This window comes from Piliocolobus tephrosceles, chromosome 6, assembly GCF_002776525.5.
Source record: "Piliocolobus tephrosceles isolate RC106 chromosome 6, ASM277652v3, whole genome shotgun sequence".
Lineage (NCBI taxonomy): Eukaryota > Metazoa > Chordata > Mammalia > Primates > Cercopithecidae > Piliocolobus > Piliocolobus tephrosceles.
The window spans coordinates 137,057,245-137,075,430 of NC_045439.1; the positions used below are offsets into that span (position 1 = coordinate 137,057,245).

The 18,186-nt window shown below is 42.1% G+C and overlaps 1 pseudogene; it reads left to right on the forward strand.

Annotated features, from left to right (window-relative positions):
• Positions 1-286: 286 nt before the first annotated feature.
• LOC111548286 overlaps positions 287-18,186 on the forward strand; it is a 29,451-nt pseudogene continuing 11,551 nt past the window's right edge.

An 18,186-nucleotide genomic window follows, 5' to 3' on the forward strand; every position in this document is an offset into this window, starting at 1 on the left:
TGTCAGAATTACATGAACTAATACAAGTAAAAAGTTTAGAATGGTGCCTGACATGTGGTACAATAGCTGCTATTATTACTACCATTTGCAGAAACTAGACAGCTGAGGAAACAAAATCCAGGTGACTAGGGAAAGGAGATAGAGACATCATGAATGTGATCATTATAACAAAGAAAGCTGCTGCTTTCTCATTGTATGTAATATCTACAGAAAGAAGGTGTTCACAGATAGGAGAGAGTCTGCTTGGGTTTTAGGAAAAGTGTAGATATGAAGTGGGTTGGGGGCAATGGTCTCCCAGAAACTTCCAGAAGCAGAGTCATTAAACATGGCTGTCACTGGAGGTGAGCTCTATTGCAGCAGAGTCTCCATGAACTATCCCTAACATCTCTGATATTCCCTTTGTAATATAATATTTATTTTTGTTTGTTTGTTTTTGAGATGGAGTCTCACTCTGTCACCCAGGCTGGAGTGTAGTGGCGCGATCTTGGCTCATTGCAACCTCCGTCTTCTGGGTGCAAGCAATTCTGCCTCAGCCTCCCAAGTAGCTGAGATTACAGGCCCACACCACCACACCTGGCTAATTTTTGTATTTTTAGTAGAGACGGGGTTTTACCATGTTGGCCAGGCTGGTCTTGAACTCCTGACCTCAGGTGATCCACCTGCCTTGGCCTCTCAAAGTGCTGGAATTACTGGTGTAAGCCACTGTACTCAGTCCTATTTATATATCTAAACCATTTTTCAGTGTACTGTTGAGTAATGTTAAGTATATTTACACTGTTGTACAACAGAATTTTTTTCATCTTGCGAAACTGAAACTCAGCATCCATTAAACAGCTCCCCATTTTCTCCTCTCCCCAGACCCTGGCAAGCACCATTCTACTTTCTGTCTTTGACAACTCTAGATGCCTCATGTAAGTGGAGTTATTAATTATCTTTTTGTGACTGGCTTATTACACTTAGCATCATGTCCTTAGGTTCATCTATGTTGTAGCATGTGTCAAAAATTTCCTTTCTTTTCAAAGCTAAATAATATTCCATTGTGTATATATATATACCAGCAAACTCTTAACTGTTAATTTCACCTGCTGGGCACCATAAAATTTGCCTGATCTGGACAATGGAAAGACTGATGGAGCTATTCTGATGACTGGAAAGGGAAAGGGGGTTACAGTTCATTTTATCTTGTATTCCCTAGAAAACAGAGTATGAAGAAAAGACTCATGTGTTCTTACTAGGTAGAGAGTAAGCATTTCAGGGAATAAGGCAGAGAAGGAGACAGAGCCAATATGAGGATAACTTACAGAGTTAGTCACCAGCAGATGCTACTGCTTACTAGATTTTGAGAGGCCAAGGGACCCAGACACAAAGGGACAGTACAGTCCTCTGAGAAGTCTTATAGATATGTCTCAGGACAGTGGAAGAGAGAAAGAGGGAAGGGTTTATCCCGAGTCCTGTCTTCCATTAGTCAAAGATTCACCCTTTGGTGATAACCCCGCCACCCCCACCATATCAGGGTTGTGCACAGGTGGGCACTAAGAAGGATTTTGCAGCGTCCCCCACCCCTAGAGCCCCATATATTCCAAGTCAGTAGAAAAGCCCAGGATGGAGAGGAGCAGGCACAGGCAGCAGGAAGTGATGCTAGGTTATGGCTGCATGAAGTTAGTCAGGGGCCACGCGGAGCTGGTTGCTGCAGCAGTAGCTGGAATGAGAACAGTGAGGCCAAGAGTATCTGAAGAGCTTCAGGAGAAGCACCTGGCATAGAAGGTAAGGGAATGCAACTAATGTGTACTGGGTCGCCACAATGCTCCAGGCACTTCACAGGTAATAGCTAACGCTACACTCATGTCAACTGCAGACATTACCGAGGCTCAGAGAAGAAGTTTACTAACTTGCACAAAATCACATCGTTATTCTGGCTAAGTCTGGAACCAGATCAGATTCTGACCTAGTACTTTCACATTGAGAAACTGGAAACCTATTCTACGATCAGTCTTTTGTGAGTGTGTTTGAATTAACCTTGTCAATTCTGGAATTCTGGGTCCCCTAGCTAAATTGAGTTTCTGGAGTGACAAAGCTGAAGACAAAAATCTGGAATATAGTGATTTCATTGAGGAACATTCCTGGAAGGTTTCTCTGTGATATCTTCACCTTGTCTTTCTCGGTCAGTCTTAAAATATTTGCAGCATTGTCAGAAGACCTATTTTGAGGGTGTAGATTACTGGGAGCAAATTTCAACTCTATATAAGGTTCCATAAACATAGGCTACCTAGGGAGGTGAAAACTGAGTGGATGAGGGTAGCACTAGTTTCCATGAACAGAAAGATCTTCTCACTGAGGTGTAACTCTATATGTTAAGCATTAGAGGAAAACCATGTTACTTTCTCTGGGCATGGAACTGATTGCCCTCAAGAAAGATCTGAGTTGGTATGCCTCATGACCCTTTGATTTTTCATCCACCCCGCTTCCGTTTCATCCCTTCCATCCGTTCTTTCTTCCTTCCTTTCACTTTTCTATCTTCCAATCTTTCATTTTTCCTCCTTTCTTACAAATTTCTTTCTGTTCATTCTTCTACTCTTATTTCCTGGTTATAGCTTTTTGTTTGCAAGCAACAGACACAAACTCTGGCAAACTTAAGCAAAAGAGAATTTGAATAAAGGATATTAGTAAGCACGAAGAATTAGTAATAAGGTAAAAAAAAAAAAAAAAAAAAAACCGGCTTGGAAGCAGAACCATCTGACACATTAGACCATCAGAAACTCTTCAGATGGAAAAAATAAAACCCACCAATGTTTTTCTCTATCCTTATGTCACTTTAAACAGGAAACAAAGTCCTAGGAGAGTATAACCAGTTGGCCAGCTTGGGTTGCGTGCTCTACACTCTTGGCTGTATAGAGTAAAAGAAAGGATCTAGTAGAAAGTCTTCGCAGGGACCTTCAGTTTATGGTGGAAATGCAGGTCATTTTCATAGTACCCAGTGTAGGGGTTTGGAAAGATAAAGACCCAAAGGAAATCAAGGTACACTTACGAAAAGGAAAGCATGATCAATGGCAAAAAAACCCATAAAAATAATTTGTATGCTTTTTCTGCACTTTCCCCATTTCCGCTTTACCTTACAATAGGAAGGCTTTAGGATGGTTCCCATGATCAGCTACTTCTGGTGCAGGTCTGAAGCTGTTGTGTTACGACATTTCCTTCCAAATGATAATATATCGTATTGTATAGCACCTTGCAATCTACCATGTACTTGAAGACTCATGATCTCATTGCATGCTTACATTGACTCTGTGTTATGGACTGAATGGTGTCCCCCACCCCAACCAAATTAATATGTTGAAGTCCTAACCTACAGTACTTCAGCATGTAACTCTACTTAGAGATAGGACATTCACAGAAGTGATTAAGCTGAAATGAGGCATGACATTGGGCCCGCTCTAATTCATTCTGACTGGTGTCTTTATAAGAAGAGGAAATTTGAAGACACAAAAGATGCAAGGAATGCTTACCTAGAGAAAGACTATTGAGAACACAGGGGAAAGGCAATCATCTACAAGTCAAGAAGGGCGGCCTCAGAAGAAACTAACCTTTCTGACACCTAATCTTGAACTTCTAGCCTCCAGCACTGTGAGAAAATAGATTCTCAGTCTGTGGCATTTTGTTATGGCAGCCCTAGCTGACTAATACACTCATACACTAATACACTATGACCACTATTACTCAGGTAAGGGAACCACAGATCAGAGAGGTCATGGTATTTTTCAAAGTCCCACAGCAAATAAATAGCAGAAAAATCATATCTTTTTGTTCCAATCCAGTATTCTCTCTGCTACGTCATCCTATTTCATTATGTCCTGCTGCAATCTTCTGCTGCAGGAGACCAACCCTGCCCCGACAAATCTGTGTCCTTCCGTGTGAAACCCTAAGCTCATGGCAGAGTGAAAAGAGCTTGTGGCCTCCGGTTGGCTGTATGCTGTTCAGGGCATCACCGTCCATAACTGTCAGTCAGGTGCATTTCTTTCCAAATGCACTTCCCCTTCTTCAGTCCCTCTAGTGCTGATAAAATAAGACAAGCCTTGAACTCAGGGACTGCTGCTGACAATCAGCAGAACAGCCATGATAGTCACTCAGTATTGCCTCTCTCAGCAAGTGTGTGAAATATGGAGCTTTAAGTGAATTTCATTTGTTACTGATTTAATTAAGGAATCTTATTTCAATAGTGATTAGCCATCTTGTTGAGAAAAGTCATAATAAATTTGGTGATGTCTCTCTCAAGATTATATGCAACAAATAGTAATTTTATATTTAAAGAGGCCTTTGCTCATCCCAAAGGATACTGGGTTTATAGTGCAAGTCATATTACATTTGGTATCTTATCCTTAGCAGTTTAACCTCTTGCTCCCATTCAAGTTTTGGCTGGGGTGGGGCATTTGTATTTTATTTATAAATAAGAAACTCTTTTAGAGGGAGCTTAGAGATACTAGCTGATGTAACAAATCTTATGTCACCTCATTATCTACTTGTGTATCGAACATCTCTCTGTGGCTTTGACGTCTGTTGCAGCCAATTCTTTTTTCGTAACTAGCTAGCTCAAAGAAAATGCACTTTGCCTAATTCTGAAAGCTTATATTTCAGAGTTTAAAGCCATTCCAGATGGATTGCTTCTCAGATTTACCATGATGTGTGATAACATACCCAGCAGGATAATTTATCATCGCACATGCATGGTCCTGAAATAGCTGACATGTGCCTGGCCTCAGAGGGTGCCATGTTGTATTTGCACAGATGCCTTGCTTAGGACTCTAGCCCCACCAGAACACAGAATTGCTGAGATATACTTTGGAATGTGCTGAAAAATTCTTAGCACAGTCATATTTTTCTTTCTTCCAGGGCAATGCCTTGCACTTACTGCTTTTCAACCAATAAACGATGCTCATTGATTCTGATAGGATGAAGGGCAAATTGCCCCTACAGGCAAGGATGTGTTGCCATCACCAAAGGAAACAGGAGTCTGAAGAGCACAGGTCAAAAAAACAAAGGCTGATCTGATGGAAAGGTGGGCATTTGTTTCAATTCAATAAAATGGCCTCTGTTTTCTCCATTTATACCTGCCACATATATGAGGCTTAATGGTACACTTAGCACAATTTTAACAAGAAGAAACTTTCGGGAGGATATTCACAGATTTTGATACTGAAACAGAACAGCTTGTTTGCATAGAGTTTGATCTAGCTGCATATTTGCAAAATACAAAAGACAAATGTTGGAAAAATGTAAAATTGTCAAACTCCAGGTAAGGATAAATAAACCTTTACCAGGAATTTTGCTTAGTAGTGTTCCTCTTTTTTTTTTTTTTTTTTTTTTTTGCTACTCTGTTTTTTGAGACAGAGTCTCACTCTTTCACCCAGACTAGAGTGCAGTGATGTGATCTCGGCTCACTGCAACCGGCACCTCCCAGGTTCAAGCGATTCTCCTGCCTCAGCCTCCTGAGTAGCTGGGGTTACAGGCGCCCACCACCACACCCAGCTAAGTTTTGTATATTTAGTAGAGATGGGCTTTCACCACGTTGGCCAGGCTTGTCTTGAACTCCTGACCTCAGGTGATCCACCCATCTCAGCCTTCTAAAGTGCTGGGATTACAGGCGTTAGCCACCACACTCAGCCTCCTCTGTCTGTATAACTAACTCTTCGATACCAAATTCCCAAAGTGAGTTTCGTGGTTTTCAAAGGTTTTCATGAGTTATATGTTTACATAAATACAAACAACTTACATTTTGTATTTAATCCCATTCCCATAATTGGGTGGGAGAAGTGTATAAAGAGATGATAATTGACTCTGATGGTTCAATAATGCAGTCATACATCACACTTACTGAAATACGAATTCTGAAGGATGTGGCAGGTGGGCTGGAGAAAGCCTCTTACATATAGTTAATGGTGCTTGAAACCATGCAGCTAGTGTAGAATTGCATTCAAGAAAGAAGGGCTCCGAAGTAAAAGTATTGGGGAGAGGAGCTGGGGGAGACTTCTGTGGGCACTCGTGTTCAAGTAGTCAGAGAATGAGATTAACAAAAGCGAGAGGCCGTAAACTATCAAGTGTGAGGATGTTTGCTAGGTAAACCCAATATAGAAGAACAGCTTTTGCCAAGTGTTCATGAGATCTGTGGGGGCATTGGGAATGAGTGGGGTGGTGCGTGAATGGGCCAAATTCCTTGATAAGAGCTCTTTGACACCCATGGGCCTCCTTCAAAATGCAACATTTCAAATTTTTCAAAATAGTATTTTTACACAAGTAGGTGAGCTAGAAATAAATTTCAGGTAAATTAAAATAAGAAGATAAAATTAACCCAGAGTCAACCGTTATGCAAAAGTAAAGCATGGGCATGTGCATGCATGTGTAGTCATTTTCAAAATGGAAACATATAATAATAACTCATGAACTCATGCACACCTTCACAGTCAGTGGATATATTTCCAAAACGTAATTTTAGTTGTTGGGTAGTGTCCAATAATATGAAACGATTTATTTAACTAATTTCCTGTTGCTGGATATTAAAGATGTTTCAAGCCTATAATAAATAGTGCTATACTGAAGAACTTTACAACTAAATCTTTGTTTTTTTCTCCTAGGAAAAATTTTTAAATGGAAATAATAGAACAAAGTTTATATGCAATTTTAAATCTTTTGATTAATATTGTCAAATCATCCTTCAGAAATGTTGCATGAGCAAGGCACAGTGGCACACGCCTATAATCCCAGCACTTTAGGAGGCTGAGGTGGGAGGATCACTTGAGGCCAGGAGTTTGAGACTGACCTGGGCAACATAGTGAGACTCTGTCTCTAAACAATTTTTAAAAAATTAGCTGACCTTGGTGGTGTGTGTCCCTGTGGTCCCAGCTACTTGGGAGGCTGCAGTAGGAGAATTGCTTGAATCTGGGAGGTTGGGGCTGCAGTGAGCCATGTTTGTGCCACTGCACACCAGCCTGGGCAAGAGAGCGAGATCATACCTAAAAGGAAAAAAAAAAAAAAGAAAAAGAAAGAAAGAAAGAAAAAGAAAAAAAGAAAAGAAAATGTACTACAGTTCACTCTGACCTGTAATACATGAGCACTCCTGTCTCCCAGATCTCTGCCAGTAATGAGTATTATAAATTTAAAAATTATTTTGGGAGGCCAAGGTGGGTGGATCGCTTGAGGCCAGGAGTTCAAGACCAGCCTGGCTGACATGGTGAAACTCCATCTCCACTAAAAATACAAAAATTAGCTAGAAGTGGTGGCACACACCTATAATCCCAGCGACTTGGGAGGCTGAGGCACGAGAATTGTTTGAACCCAGGAGGTAGAGGTTGCAGTGAGCTGAGATCATGTCACTGCACTCCAGCCTGGGTGACAGAGTGAGAACCTGTCTCCAAAAAAAATTGTTGCAGATCATTTCCATTGAATTTGCTATTTCTGTATTTGGAGAGGGACAATCCTGCCAATCCCCTCCCTTCAACACACACACGTAGAACATCACATAGAGACATGTCTAACTGTGACTACATCAATCCTATTTGTGAGCTACAATATATACAGGTGCAGTGGCACTGAAGGTGACCAGAGGATTCATTAAGGAACCATTTTCACACACACATGAGCACAATAGTGGCAGGGCCTGAAAGCCATTGACAGCAGTTTAGAGTCATTTCAACAACTTCTAGGCAATCAGAATGCTTACACTTCTCTTTGACTTATGTTTCTACCTAATGTGTATGAGCATCGTCAACAAATTGTTAGACCCTTCTTACCCACTCTGTGTGTGTGTGTGTGTGTGTGTGTGTGTGTGTGTGTGTGTGTACGGATGTTTGTCTGGGGGAGCGTGAGGGCTTGGACAAAGTTACTGATGACAATAATTCTAGAAAAGAGTCTAGTGAAACCCCATCTCTACTAAAAATAAAAAAATAATAAAGAAAATGAGCCGGATGTGGTGGCACGCACCTGTAGTCCCAGCTACTCGGGAGACTGAGGCAGGAGAATCACTTGAACCCGGGAGGTGGAGGTTGCGGTGAGCCAAGATTGTGTCACTGCATTCCAGCCTGACAGGAGTGAAACTCCGTCTCAAAACAAAAATAAAAACAAACAAACAAACAAAATATAAATAAAAAAGAGTCCAAAATGTTGTAAAATCAGAGGAAAGTTAGAAGACCTTGGAAGTCAAGAGTTTGGGGTGAAGGGAAAAAGAAAAGAGAGAAGCTCCGGTAGACATTACCAGGGGTGGTAAATATCCCATTCTTCTCTTGGGCACCTACACTTCCCAGTTCTTTTCATTACATGGAATCATGTGACTGTTCTGGCCAATGAGCTGTGAGTGAAAGCAGTGTTTGTCACTTCTGGGGTGTAGATTTTAAATTGCTAAAGGGCAGGACCTTCATTCACTCTCTTGTCCTGTCATGGTGGCATGGAGGACCTGGACTCTTAGTCCAGGCTGGAGCATCAGTCCACCTGGGTCCCTGGGCATCCAAAGGAGGAGAACTCTCTACCTATCAATGCTGGTCATCTAGGTTGGTATGAGTAAGAAGCAGACCACCATTGTGATAAGCCACTGAGATCTAGGGGTTGAGTTTTTACAGTTTAACTTAGTCTAGTTCAATTAATACAGAAGCATCAACTAATTGATTCCAAACAAAATTCATGAGGAGTGAGGGGAAGAAGACTGAAAAATAATTGCCCAGAATCTTTTTGTAGTCATGGATCCACCTGCTCAACAATCATCTTCGGGAGTCCTATATATGATGCAGTCAGAAGCAGAGCTTCTTCGGGGAAACTTCCTCTCTTACATGCCAACCCTGGAGGAGCCTTTTCATAAACCCACAAGAAAATCAATCCAGTTTAGGAGGTGACTGCTCCAATGAGGGCGACTCTTCTAGCTCAGACTAGGTTGGGGGCTCCTTGGCTTCTGGACTTAGGGTTTCACCAGTTGGCCAGGAGTAAAGAGAGGAGGTGAGGCCAGAGTGAACCCTATGTCCTGTGGCATTAAATGAGGTCCAAAAGGAAAGGATCAAATGGACATTTCATAGGAAGAAAAATTTTACTTAAGTCTTGTCTCTCTTCCTATTTTGGGAAAAGAGCTCTGTGTGGGGATATTTGCAGTAGACATTTCACTTTTTTTTCCTTAAATGAAACTTCCTGGGGATTTCAAACAGCAGGCAGCTCAGTGGAAAGCTCACAATTAACCAATTAATATGATCAATGTGCAAAGTGAGAACTGGTAAAGCAGGACAGAAGAAAATCACTTCAGCCTGAAATTAACAGAATTCACTGTTTACATCAGTCAGATCAGAGAAGTGATTGCCAAGACTTTGTTTCAGTTTGTGCCATGTAGGCATATGTAAAGGTCTGCACTATCCAGGAGCAGGATTTTAATGATACATATTTTATAAAGAATGGCCACATACTGCCTTGGAAACTTAGCGAGGTCAAGTCTTCTAATGTCACAGTATTTTTCTCTCTCTCATTATTGAAATACTCAGAACTTCGTGTTATAAATTACAAATATTTGTGTCCCTTCTAATAATCTTCTGCCACGTTAGACTTCACTGCAAAATCATAAGAAATGCAGGAAGTTAAGGTAACGCAAATCAGGTCTTCTGAACGCCAGAGATGTCTTTCCGGACTTAAAATCTCATGCATTCAGTGTGAGGTATAATAATTATCTTTGGTGTTGCAATTAACAGTTTCTGGAAAAAATTCCACCATATGGAATGCAACTGCTGATCAATATATCACACTAACTAATTAGGTGTGGTGGGAAATTTTATGTGTCAACTTGATTGGGCCACAGGGTACCCAAATATTTGGTCATACTTTATTCTGAGTGTGTCTGTGAGGGTGTTTCTAGATGAGGTTAACATTTGAATCAGTAGACTAAAGCAGATGGCCCTCCTTCATGAGGGTGGGTTTCATTCAATTCATTGAAGGCCTGAATAGAATAGAAAGACAGCTCCTTCCTCCAAGAGTAAGGAAAACACCTTCTGCCTGATTGCTTTCAAGGAAGGAATTCGGCCTTTTCCTGCCTTTGGGCTTGAACTGAAGCATTGGCTCTTCCTGGGTTTTGAGCTTGCTAGCGTTCAGACTGTAACTTGTACCATGGGCTCTCCTGGTTTTCAGGCCTTTGGGCTCAGACTGGAAGTTACATCATTGACTCTCCTGGGTCTCCAGCTTGCTAACCGCAGATCTTGGGACTTGTCTCAGCCTCCATAATCATGTGAGCCAATTCCTTAAAATAAATCCCTGTGTCTCCCTATATGCATTCCATTTTTTCTGTTTCTCTGGAGAACCCCCACAAATAACGTAGGAAACAATATCACAACACGCTGAGGGGTATGTAACTGGCAGACTGGACTCTTTAAAATAAAACAAAAATAACATTTTGGACTTCTGACTTTAAATTGGACATTAGTGGCCCTGAGCGTGACTGCCTTAGGGTTTGTTTCAGATCTTGTATATTGTTTACTTAATGAGAATAATTTCCAGAGAGTATATTTGATGTGATACCATTGCTCTGGAACTAAATAATAGCTGAGGAGTAGAAATATCTGATGCTTTCTTTTAAACAAGAAGGCTGATGTTATCAACTGCTCTCTTCAGTTAAGAAATATGAATTGGTTTCTGTCTGCCTGCATTTTCAAGTTTCTGGCAATTAAAAAAAGTATATTGCTGATTTATTTTGTGTTTGACTCATAATTAGCAAGCTTAGAAGACAAGATCTGAAGTATCTGGGCTTGTCCCAAATCCATTGTTCTCTTGTGCCTATATGCCTTTGCACATTCTATTTGCTTGGTCTGAAAAAATAAAAATAAAAAAGATTTTATATCTTGTCTCTATGGAAAGCTCCCCTGCTGCTCATCTTTGATATTCTAGTTCAAAGGTCTCCTTCTCTGAGAAGTCTTTTCTTATTCTCGAGAAAACTTGGGAGACCAGCTCTCGAGTTCTGAAATCCATTCACCTCCTCTGCAGAAATTACCCTATGTTTCATCTGTTTATTTTAACTCCTGCTTCCCACTGGATGTCAAGCTTCTGTAGACAGGACCTCATTTATATCTTTTCCATATTGTGTTTCTATAATATGAATGCTAGCATTTACTGAGCACTTACGCTCTTAAAAACTTTATATTAATAAATTAATCTTCATTACAGCCCTGTGGTTTAGATTCTGTTAGTTTCTTTACCTTGAACTGAGGTAGGTGAGGTGTGGAGAAGTTGACCTACAAGAGTAATCTCCTTACTCTTGTTGTAGAGTATTTACTGTTACTCTCCTTACTCTTGTCATTTTTCTTTCCCAGTAGGTTGGTCTATACAGCTGTCAACCTAGAAATGTTCTTCATGAGGCACTTCCCCAGGTGTCTGCTGCCAATGGAACTGGAATTTCCTTACTGCTACATAACCTGGTTTCCGGGCTGGTGCATTGGCTTGCACCTGTAATCCCAGCACTTTGGAGGCCGACACAGGCAGATCACCTGAGGTCAGGAGTTTGAGACCAGCCTGGCCAACATGGTGAAACCCCGTCTCTACCAAAAACATAAAAAATTAGCTGGGCATGGTGGCAGGTGCTTGTAATTCTAGCTACTTGGGAGGCTGAGGCAGGGGAATCACTTGAACCAGGGAGGCAGAGGTTGGTTGCAGTGAGTCGAGATTGTGCCACTGCACTGCAGCCTGGGTGACAGAGCAAGACTCCATCACACACACACACAAAAGAACCTGGCTTCCATTAGCTGGTTGTAGGCTACCTACCCACATCAGGGTGGGGCCCATCATCAAATCCCCAGAGAGGAACAATCCAAATTCAGGGGAGACTGGCACATGAGCTTAGTAAGTACTTTATAATGTATGTTATGTTCATTTCTTTTTATTTTCTCTTGCACTCACACACAAACACACAATTTCCAAATTTCTTATGTAAAAAATTTTGAGAGGGTAACAGAGAGGAAAGACACAGAAAATACTCTCTGTTATAGGTGGAGAAGAGAGGGCGGTATGGAGATTGAAGCAATCAGACACTCCTTTCTCAGGGTCAGATTCCCACCTGCCTCCGAATCCCAACTTTACCTTTTCCTGTAGCAACCCCTGCTCCTCACTTGATCTCCTGGGGCTTGTCAATGGTTTCTTTCCCTTGTGCTTTTTGAATGTTGTAACTGGATATCTCAGAGAAACCCTTGTTGGGCCAAATGAGATATGAGGTCCCTCATTAAAGCACATTGACTCTGGTTGGGAGGTCAAATACTGAAGGGAAAGCCTCATTGTTACTGTGAGGAGTTGTAAACCCACTTGAATGACTCAAGGGGAAAGACAGGTGGTCAAAACAGGGCACCAGCTCATGTGAGGCCTGGAAATGATAACAAAAGAATGTATCTCATCTTCTAAAACAGCCACACATTTGTGGGACACCCCCCACCTTAGGTGGTCAAGCTCAGTTTGGAAGATTCCAGATTTGCAATAGTTGGAGCAAAGAAGAAACAAATAATTTACTGTAGCAAAGATCTTTCATACCCATCAGTACCTGCCCTGTGGAGCATCACCCAGCAATCTTGAGTTTTATATCATGCGTCACATTCTTTTCTCTGTTTGTGAGAACGAATCTCTGGGTAAATGAATGAATCTCTGCCTAAAACAGCTCAGAGAGGACCGATGGCCTAGAAACAGGATTTACGAGTCTCCAACAAATCTCTGAAGCAGCCCTAAGATGCTCTCATTAGATAAGGACTCAAATTAGGTTTGGTGTGACTTCTTAGAAGATGCCTGCTACTGGAGTAGATAAAAAGTTGCTTCCAGGCTTTTTAGAAAAGAGATAATAAATACCTCTCTCAAAGAAACTTTGTGCCAAATGTCCATACGATTTTACAGTTCTTCCCATGCCCAGGGAAGTAGGCAAGAGGCCAGTGGGTTGTTGGATTTACAGTCAAGTAGTAGAGTGTTAAAGAGATATCCTTTTCTATAGTAATACGGATCCATTACAGGCTATGCCACTCACATAATACTTGAATCATTGCTCAAGAATGTCAATAGTTAGAAATATTACTTAGTTATTTAAGGACTCCTGACACTACAAACCTGCTGGTCCAAGAAATTTTATTTAAACACAAAGATGTACTTAGAAAATAAAAATTTGGATTCATTCAGAATTTTCTTCTCCTATGTCTAGCTGCAATCATCTCTCCACCCACAGGCGACCATCACTGCTCTAGGGGAGAAAAAGGCACCTGGGGTCTCCACCCAGAGGAACAGCTCTGCCTTCTCAGACCCTTCTTAAGTCAAAATGCCTGTACTTCCTTGCCAAATAATTTATACATGGCAGGTCCTTCTGTGTCTGAGAGGAGAACTCCTTGTTGAAATTTTATATACACATATGTTTCTACAGGATAAAGGGAACCAGACAAGGAGATTAATTGTGTTCAGTGCTTTTCAGTTGAAGGAGCCCATATTCCCAGGAGAATGACTGGAACTCTGCTGAGGAGTTCAAGTTCAAACAAACCACCATGGGCATTAAGACCCCAGGCAAAGAGTGCTGCTCTGTTTAATGTCCACTCCAGGTGACAGGCCCTTTTGCAAAGGGCACTGATGCCACAGCCTCTGGACAGAGCAGTTATAATTGGAACCTTTGTTCTGCAAGCCAGTCTAGGCCACTGTGTTCCTGAGATGGGGTTCAGGGGTATCAGTGACTTTCTTACCTCTATAGAGGGATCACAGACTCATCAAATGACCTCACTGCACTTAAACTTGATATTTGGCACAAACTTGGGAGTATTCCCTATTATCATTTCATGCACACTGTCACTGTGACCAGTATAAAATGAGAATGTGTGACAAGGTCTTATTTTAAATGTCCTTGCCAGTGAGTGCAGACTGTAGACTATGGGAGATGTGGGACTGCTATTTTTGTGAAAAAAGGAGCTAATAAATATGTAAATCACACTATCTTTATTCATAACCTGCCAGGGATCAGACATGAGATAACAGCCAAAAAACACTATGCTATCTATAATATTAAGTGATTTAATATCTCAAAACTTCAAACACTGGGAAAATTGCATGAAATAAACACTTCTTCCTGGTCAACTTCTTGGTGAGCAATATTTAACAGAACTGTCAATTCTTTGTGTGAATATGTGTGTGTGTGTACGTGTATTTCTTTTTCTTAGCCACCTTGTACTTTAAGTTGAGCGTGTAGCTCTCCATTCTTTAAAGAAAGAAGCCTGAGTTGCTCCCTTCTGGTAATTGCCCTGCTGTCAGAAGCGAGGCTTCTTCACCTGCGGCCCCATCCTTCTCATTTTGTTATTAGGAGGCTTGGAAGCACCAGTGAAATCCCTCATGCTTCTATTTTCTCCTTGGGCTCTGGGACCCCTCATGGTGGAGGAAGCCCCTTGAGTCAAAACTTCTGCCCCTCTCCAAACCATCTGATCCAAGCCTGTGGATGTCTGTTTCCCCCTGAGGTCCCTCCGAGATGTGTTTTTCTTTGGGCCATCCAATTATCCTTACCCGGAAGAGTAATTGCTGAGAAGTTGTGTGCTCCTGGAATTGGAGGGACTTTAGAGGTCACCCAGCCGGGTTTATACCTCATCCCTGGAGGAAAAGGCCCCAGAAAGATGAAGATGGATTCTCAGCCCGGCTCTGTCATCCTCCCAGTGCTGTGACCTGACGTTGGGTAGGTTACTTCACTTTAAGCCTTGCCTTTCTCATCCTCAAAATTGGGAAAGTGAGGCCCACCTTAGAGGGGAGAGGAGGTCCCTGAGGGGTGGGAGATGGCATGGAATAAGCACCCCACAAATGTGGATTTCCATCCCTTATCACTTTCCTCTCCAAATGAGGAGTGTATTTTGACCTTTGGGTCCTACGGATGAGAGGATTCTTCCTCACACAGCACACATTCATCTCGTATGGTTGATGATTTATGTGGCCCTCTCACAGGTGTTATCTCATTTCACCTTCACGAGGAGAGCAAAGTCATCACTCACATTTTATGTTTGAGCACGTGGGGTCTCAGAGAGATCGGTTTTGGCCTCCCCTTGGGTCACTGTGCTCATCTGTGTTTTCTTTCTTCCATGGCTCCTTTCATTCTCTAACTTATACTCTGCTCCTTGCCTGACCTAGCCCAAGTGCCCAGCATGGTACCTGGCACCTAGTTAACAATCAATATTTGATGAATGAGCTAATCAAATTAATGCAGTTAGTGAGTGACAAAGAAGGCATCAAACCCCAAACTCCTGTCTCTAAATTTTACTTATCAGCTGGCCTAGGTGTGATATTCATTAGTATTCAATACCATTTGAATTGATCAAGATAAACAGAGGACAGAGAGAAGGAAAGGAAGAAGCAAAGAGGGGAGGGAAGGAAAGAAGAGAAAGTGGGAATCCAAGGAGGTGCCACTAAAGGAAGCTGATAAATGCCATCTCCTTTAATGCATGTGGTGGGTATCACGACCCCATGTCAAGCCTGCAGAGCCACTTTGTGGATAACACCTGAGTTAGATGCTCCCCAGGGATGTTGGCACCACCATCACCAGGCACTTCAGCTCATTGTATGCCCTTCAGAATGTCCCTCCTACTCAGTTCAAGACACCACCCCACAGGGGCAAGAGGGGCAACTTGCTCTTGTAACTGTGCGAACACAGGATTGCGTCCCTGAGGTAGGCAGTGCCCAGGACTGGCCTCAGAGATGGGTACCATCATCAGCTAGGATGGGCACAAAGTAATAATTTGGGGGACTTTTAACACATCTGTGTACTTGGAAGAAGAAAAGACACAGTGAGGTCTGGCCAGTCAGGAATGAAGTGTTTTTCAGAAGCTATACCAGAGTTCCAGAAAAAAGAAGTGGCAGGTCGGGGGGTGGAGGGGGTTGGGGGTGGTGGCTCACGCCTGTAATCCCAGCACTTTGGGAGACCAAGGTGGGCAGATCATCTGAGGTCAGGAGTTCGAGACCAGCCTAACCAACATGGAGAAACCCCGTCTCTACTAAAAAAAATACAAAATTAGACAGGCATGGTAGCACAAGCCTGTAATCCCAGCTACACGGGAGGCTGAGGCAGGAGAATCACTTGAACCTGGGAGGCAGAGGTTGTGGTGAGCCGAGATCGCACCATCGCACTCCAGCCTGGGCAACAAGAGTGAAATTCCATCTCAAAAAAAAAAAAAGGAAGGGGTGGGGGAAGGAGGGAAGAGAGAGAGAGAGGCAGGAAATCAGAATTTAAGCCATTTGGAATCCTACGTAAGCAACTTTCTGGAAGGGAGAGCTCATGTACCATATCCCTAAGTCCAGAGTCAGTTCCCAGAAACCTTTATTTTAAGAGTTATGGAGACTTCCTGTGCCCAAACCACTGTGGAATATCTCCTGTCTTCCTGGAGTCAGCAGATGAGAGAGCAAGAGACCTTTTCTCACCCATCAGAATGTGACACAAAAGAGCTTCTTTTATTGCTTAGGTAGGTCTTGGGTCCCTGTGCACAGTGCTCTGCCAAAGTGATTATACACCTTGGGTCTTCCTGAACCAATTTTTTTTCTTACAGTCAATTCTCATTATTTGCTGTAGTTACGTTGTATAAATTCAACTCAAACACTAAATTAACCAAGACAAAAACACAGGGTTAGGGTTACTGCAAGCCTCCAGTCACATTTTCATCTGTCAATCAATACATAGCCTTGCTGTATGTGTGTTTCAGTTTAAAGACACTTCATTTAATATATATTGTTGACTCGTTAACATTGAACTCAGGGTCAATGGCACTGTCACATGTGACTGAAGGAAGCTTGTCTAAGACACATAAGGTGTGTCACAGCCACCCTGCACTTAACTGCTAGACAGCACTTCAGCACTGGGCTTGGGGACCATTTTATACAGCAAAACCATGGACGAAAAGCACAAAAGTGAGAAAATCATGACCCTGAAGAGACTGCAAAAAGGATACTCGTTTTACATTGTGAGAGTAAAACAAGAAGGCAGAGAGTCCCCCTGTCCAACTTCAGCTGGTAACACGTGAGCGTTGGGTGACTCAAATTTTTCACAGCTCTGTGCATGTCAATGAATGGCCAAGACAGTGCTGTGCATATTGATTTTGAGGTTACACACAGATTTCAGCAAGTAGGTGAATTTTCAAATACAGAATCTGTGAATCATGAGGACTGGCCATATTTTCAAGAAGTGTTTGGCACTGCTGTGAGATTTCCGGGAGAAGAGAATTAGATCAGGACACCAATGTGCTCTAATCAACAGTGCACCAACCCCTGCCCTAACTTTGACCAGCTTTGGAATGGCTGGTACAGCCAATGGTGAGTAGCAGGAGTCTGGGCATCATTGAGGGCAAGAGATGGCTAATTTTTTTCAACCAAAGTCCAGAGAGTAAATATTTTAGGCTTTGTCAGCCATAAGATCTTTGTCGCAGCTCAACTCTGCCATTGTAGGACAAAAGCAAGCAAAGACAATAATCAGTGAATAAAAAGGACTGAGTTCCACTAAATATTACTTACAAAAACAAATGGAGGGTTGATTTGTCCCAGGGATTTTAGTTTGCTTAAACCTGATCTAGGGCACCAGTGCCTGTGCAAGGGAACCTGGTCTCCTTGCTGTGAGCTCTAGGCATCTCAGATGTGCCTCTTTTCAGCAAAGCCCAAAAGATACCAAGCATAACAGACTTTAAAGGAACCTATGTGAGAAAAGCAATAAGCCAAACTGTCATAGCATAAACAAATTATTTCACATTCATTCTACATTGGGTGTGGAAGCTCAGATGTGGCAGTTGAGTTGAGGAGTCAAATAAAGTAGAAATCGTGACCTTCATCATCATCATCACCACCACTACCACTGTCATCAACAATAAAACACTTACTGAGCATTTACTATGGACTAACACAGTTCTAAGCACTCTACATGGTTAACAAAACAGCCTAGAGCTGTAGGTTCTGTTAGCGTCCTTATATTATCAAAGATGAAATAAGACAGATTAAGTAGTAGGATAGTTTCAGTAGGGGAAATGTTTGCAATTCATGTGAACAATAGATGACTTTCTTTAAAAAAGAACATAGTGAAGGTCAGTCTTGATTTTTTTCCCTGTTACATGCAGACGATATGTAGAATCATCTATACTGCCCAAACCCATCAGATGGTTTAAAGCCTCTGAGCCTTTGCACGTACTATTCCTTTTGGGTGAATGCCCTTTCTCCAATTGTCTTCTC